Raw genomic sequence first — 6000 nt, forward strand, 5'->3', positions numbered from 1 at the left:
ATACGTAGATAAATTTTTGCTCTATGCCATAAAAATGGTTTATATGTTTTTCTGATGCTTGAATGTGCAGAAGACACGTGTAATCATTATTGGAAAATAAAAAAGAGAATGGGGCAGATTTGGAGGAAATGAATTTTATTTTTATATCCCATTGTTTCTCATTGTTAGCTATTTTTATAAGCTCTACTAGTCCTTTTCCCAACTCCCCTTAGAATTAATGAGAGCCAGAACAAGTACAAAGAGACTTTTGTAAATGTTTAAAAGATGAAACAGTCTTTTCAGAGGTGACAAAGCTCGAACTTTAAACTGAGTCCTGCTAAGGGGCAGCAGGTAGGCATTTGCTCTGAGGGGAGCTATTTAAGCAAATATCAATAGATGATGGTCCTGTCACAGTATTCATCACAATTTTTGCCTGTTTTCACATTAGAACATTGTTAGAAAGTATGGATTGAATCAAATGCCATTGAAGATTGGGCATTTTCACAGTGACAAACTCACTTTTGAATTTGACAAACCACACACTTCTAAGGTCACATTGTCTTGTGACTCTTCTCCCCTCACTACTCATTTTTGCCATGTCATTACAAGCCAGCTACTACAAAAGCTCTTTTTTTTGTTTTTTGGCTTCTTTTTCTACAATGCTGTGTCAGAAGGTGAGGGGAGGATCTGTTTTTAATGCAGCACACTTGAGGCAGATAGTGATGCTATTTAAGCTTTGTGCAGCTTGGCAGGAGGAACGAGTTCCAAGGATCTTTTGCAGTAATTCAATTATTAGCTATAGGATTAGTGGTATCTCTAACAATCACCACTGGTAGCAGCTCAGGGGGAGTCTTCCTCAGAAGTTCCTTTGTTGTTGGCATCCCTTTCTTCATGGCACAGGAAGGTTTCAGCCAGAAGTGGGGACACAAGAAAAGTCAATGCTTTTTGACACTTTGGAGAGGCAGAAAAATACACAACAACACAAGGACCTGAGGAGGCTTTTTGGCTGATCATGACCGGTCCTACTAAATTGGTATAAAGAGCTACATGTGATAAATTTGGCAAAACTTCTGGATTCTGTTTCACTTGGCTGTGGGAGGAGAAAGCCTGAGACAACATCGAGTTACATATCAGATATGCCCCATATATTCAGGCTTGCACAGCCAGAAAAAGAAATGTGTTTTTAACAGTGACTTAATTTTTCTACCCTATGATGGTGGCTGACATTAGAAGCCTGAATCTTTGTTTAATTTCCATTCTTTTATGTGTTATTCTGTGAAGCTATCTAGTTGAACCAGATAAATGGGGGATGAATGCTTTTGCCTAGAATGTAGCAAAGCTTATGATCGGCAGAAGTGGAAAAACCCACATTCTTGCTGCCTGCTGGAATGCACAGCTGCATTCCCAGAAGAACCAGCCAGTCCAAAAACCTTCTCCTGTCTTTCCTTCTTTTGTTTGGCCCTGAGTTGGGTGACTACTTTTTGTTTGTGGCTTTCATTTGCAAGACTACATCTCTGTTGTCATGCATGTAGGTGCTGGGTTTGGTCAGAGGAAGTGGTTCCTTGCTGGCACTGAAAAACAAGGAAACAGCGTTTCCCTGTGTGTCAGATCCCTGACAGGAACAGGTACCTGCTAAAAACAGCGCATGCCAAGTGTCCCCTCTCTGCACAGGACATGCAAGTTGGATTCTGCAGTCTGAGATAAACATTGTTTCCTCGGATCTACCCAACAGCTTTGTTTGGAGATAAAATCCTCAGGCTGTTTGTCAAGTTCACAACTAGCAGAAGGATCTGGCTGTGGAAGGAGAGAGGAGCTGCTGTGGGCAGCTGCTGTTACCTGATGGATTTTAGTGGGGAGGCTTGCCTGTAGCAGAAGCAGGGGCACAGCAACGTAGAGGAGACAAAAAGGACAAGGAAAATATTTGTAAAAGAGGATTTAGAGCATTACTGAGTGCCACACAGAGACTAAAGGCAGAGCACAAGGATCTGAAATCCTGGGCAGCTGCTGCTGTTTGCACGAGTCAGTGCTGTCAGTGGAGCTGTATCCATTTTTGGTAATTTTTTTCCAAAATTATTCACAAAACTAGAGTTAGGATATGTTAAAAACAATTTATTGTACTGTTGTATTTTCCCCTTTAAGCAGATAAAGTTGTCATTCTTTTCAAGTTAAGAGAACTGCAAAAAATAAAAAAGGAATCTCTATTCTAGTGCACTGTGCTGTCATCCACAGAACTGTAGTTTTCAGCTAAATTGTTTGAATTGCAGACAAACACTTATTTGTCTAAACTGAGGTAATTTTATAGATCTCTAAAAATCTGCATTTTCTCATGCCCCTCTCCCCGCAGTTTTATGCATCCAGAGGAAACCTAGAACTGTAAAATAAATCTTCAAATGCTGCAGAAGGCTGACTATAGCTTTTACTACATACCTTTGCAATTAGAACTAATTTACTGCCCTGTGAGATGAGGGAAATGTGTAAGGTACTTGCTTGGGTAAGTACACCACAGTAAGAAAAGCAGAGCTGTTCTGTGAAAGTTATCTGCTCTTATTCAACAATTATCAGGGTCATTCTTACAGCTACATACCGCAGAGCATTAATTAATGGGGCTGCAGCTGGTGGTACCACTTTGGCTGCTTCAGCCCAGCCTCTTATTCCATATTTCTCAGGTTTGTATGACCAGTCTTGGACCACATCCCATCACCTTTTTTTCCCCCCAAAGTACAAAAAGTACTTAAGTCTCTACTGGAAAACTGCCAGGCTTTCATAAAAAGAACAGAGCTGTCGTTTCTTTGCTATTTTTATCTTCTCTGCCAAAAAAGACACCATGTTGCATTGGCAGTTGTATAATTTAAATTGCTTTCCCTGTTGAGCTTTTTGGGCCAGACCCCAGGATTTCCTCAGCCAGTGGATGTCCAGCATGTTGCTGACTGCAGCTCTACCGTGCATCTTGGGGTGCAGGATTTCTTTAGGCAATGATTCCCACACACAGCAGGACTGCACATCTCAATTTTCTAAACGTCAGGAGGCACACAAGTTTGAAAAAGAGCTGGTGGGGCAGGTGGATGAGAAAAGCCTGTGATAAAAAGTCACAGTGCCTTTTGCAACAGGAGGGTGCAGTCGTGACTAGGTTTGGCACAAGATTCCCCTGGAATTCCTTCTCCTGGAGCCAGGATCTCAAGGTCTGAAGGACAGGAGTGGGCAGAATGGTCCTGTCCTCCTGTGGTTTGTGTAATCCTGCCGTGAAAGCCAAGTCACTTCATCCCCTCTGTGTCAGGTTTTATTCCTCAGGAGATCTAGAAACAGAAAGGAAGTAAATCTATTCTCATTGCTTTATGTCCTTTCAGCATAGAAGGCAATTCCACACAATTGTAATGGAATTTTAAAGATGGAGTTAGCTGCCAAAAGCATTTAAAAATAAGATTGTATGAAAGCCCAAAACACTTACTTTGCCAATGCTTTTAATTCTGATGAGTTGTCATTTAAGATACTACTTTGGACTGTGAGAGGTAAGATTTTGTTGCCAAAATACAGTCTGTTCCTCAAAGACTGACTCTTGTATTTAAATTTGAATGAATAATATGAGTGGCCTCTGCTGTAATTGCCACAGCCTATTTTGGGATGTGCAGAAAGCTTGTGAGATTAAAACTTTTTGGAGGGTATAATTAATGTGGACACAGTCTTCAGCTCCAAACTGCCTTGGAAATATTTGCATTTGGTGGTATAGCACCTCAATGTGTATTTTTACTGTAACCTGTAATGTTACTTATTGTCTCTTCAATATATATATATCTCATCGATGTAGGTATGGAAACACAAGCAGATAAATATCTAAAGAAAGGCTGGAAATCACTGGAGTAGAGAGAGATGGGGAAAGGCTTCATGAAATCCGTCCTACCACAGGAAACACACTTTGCTGTAAAGTGCTCAGTGGTGAAAAATGTAACCACACTTATTCTCTACTGTTTGAAATATTCCTTTCTCCCTCCTCCTACCTTCTTCTGGATCCTCAAAATCCTTATAACAACAGGTTTTGTTAAGGTCACTTTGCTCATACAGTTCCTACTGTAGAAAGCTTTGTAGTTGAACACCTGCTTTATATACATAAAGATGAACTAACTTTCATACTTAAAAAAAAGCTTTATCATCTTTGGTACTGATGCCAAACAGAGCACAGCTAGAGATTCCTCTGCTTCAGAATGGAGAGTGAACTTAGAATTTACAGTGATATTGATGAAAAGCATGTCTTTGGCACTCTGTGCATGGTGTAGTAACTGCAAGGTAGCTGGTGATGCCCTGAAGAGGATTAGCAAGTAGGAAATTAGAGGGATTGTAAATACAAAAAAATACAAATCTGATACAAAATCTGATACAACTTCTTACATGCTGCTTTAAATCTCTTAGTGGGACCACGCTGTAAGGAAGCAGATCTTTCAGCTCTTAACCCACATGCAAAGCAAGCTCTGGCTTTTATTGCCTTTTTAAATTTAATCTGCTCTATGCCAGCTTCTGTTAATGCAAAATTTGGTGCTCTTCTGTCTTCCTCCACGTAAATCAGCTAACCAAGCCCTGGGCAGCCTGCCTTCCCCACACACAAGTGCTGAGAGAAGTGATATTTGAGGGAGCTTGCAGGTTTGGTTCTTTAAGTGAGCAGTGATTGATGGCTTTTCACTGAGGTCATTGCTTGGCACATAGTGATGACCAATTTGATGGATTAAGAACTCAAGCAATTTAAGGGCCCTTAACATTTGTAACCAATCATAATCTGGCTGGCAATGACCACAACAAAAAGCCCCACGTATTCCTCTTTGGATCTATTTTAAACTAGTTTAGCTTTGTTTTCTTCTTGGAGAGTTATTGCTGCCATTAGATACTCTTTGATTTGGTTCCAAGGATGGGTCAGAGTCACATTTTCCTTTGATAAAGCTATTTTGGTCCCCTCATCGATGTAAGCTGCTGAGAGTTGCACGTTTCTTTTTGGTCTGCTCTTGAATTACCACAAGGAGAGCTGCAGGGGCCAGTGCTGCAGAATGGGCAGGAGGGTTTTCCAGTGTCAGAGGGGGCACATGGGCTACTTTTGTGTCATCTGAAGCAGCAGGTCCTGATTAACAGCACCTCAGATATCACCAGTTCATCAGCATCTGTGAGGTGTGCAAGGCAGAGTGCTTCAGAAACAGCATCAGAAAGGCTTTACTGCACTGAAGGGGTGGGGAAGAAGCTCTGAATAAGGGAAACCATGAATATACATTATTCACATATTTATAAATAAGCCTGGTTCAGGAATAAAATAGTGAGATCAACTGCAATTCTCTGCCAGGCTGATACTATTGTCAGTGAAGGTGTAATGCCCTGTGACTTTGGTATTGAACCCCTTAAAAATTGGGTTTTGAAAACAGTGTTTGCTATGTTAAAAGTGTCTTGCTGTACTGCATGGCTGGAAAAGAGATATTTCTACCATAGTTACTGTAGGCAGCTTAAGCAACAGCAGTAAGAATACTAACATCAAAATAATAATAATAATAATAATAATAATAATAATAATAATAATAATAATAATAATAATAATAATAATAATAATAATAATAATAATAATAATAATAATAATAATAATATAGCACTTTTTACCCACTGAAATAGCATTTCCTGCACAGGAAAGTGCTGTTTTATTCAGGCAGACTTGTTCTGAAGGTGATGATTTATTTTTCCTCTATGGTATTTCACAATCCCAAGTGTAGAATATTGGTATATCTTTGGGGTTTTCACTGTTACATTTTAAATTACTGAAATATAGGTTGAAAATAAGTTGCTTAAATAATTATTATTTCTGTTTTATTCTGTGTCAATGCCTTGGAGCCATGCTGCTGGCTCTCTCTCCTATAAATGTAGGAGAAGGTGCTTCAGACAGAGCAAAAATATATTTTATGTGGCATGCAGAGGAAGACAAATACCAGGAAGGCTGTTCTTTTGCTCAGTGCAGCTCCTTCAGAGTGACTTGCAGGGATCAACATCTTCTTTCCTGAGAAG

Source organism: Poecile atricapillus, chromosome 1 (genome assembly GCF_030490865.1).
Source record: "Poecile atricapillus isolate bPoeAtr1 chromosome 1, bPoeAtr1.hap1, whole genome shotgun sequence".
In the NCBI taxonomy this organism is placed as follows: Eukaryota; Metazoa; Chordata; class Aves; order Passeriformes; family Paridae; genus Poecile; species Poecile atricapillus.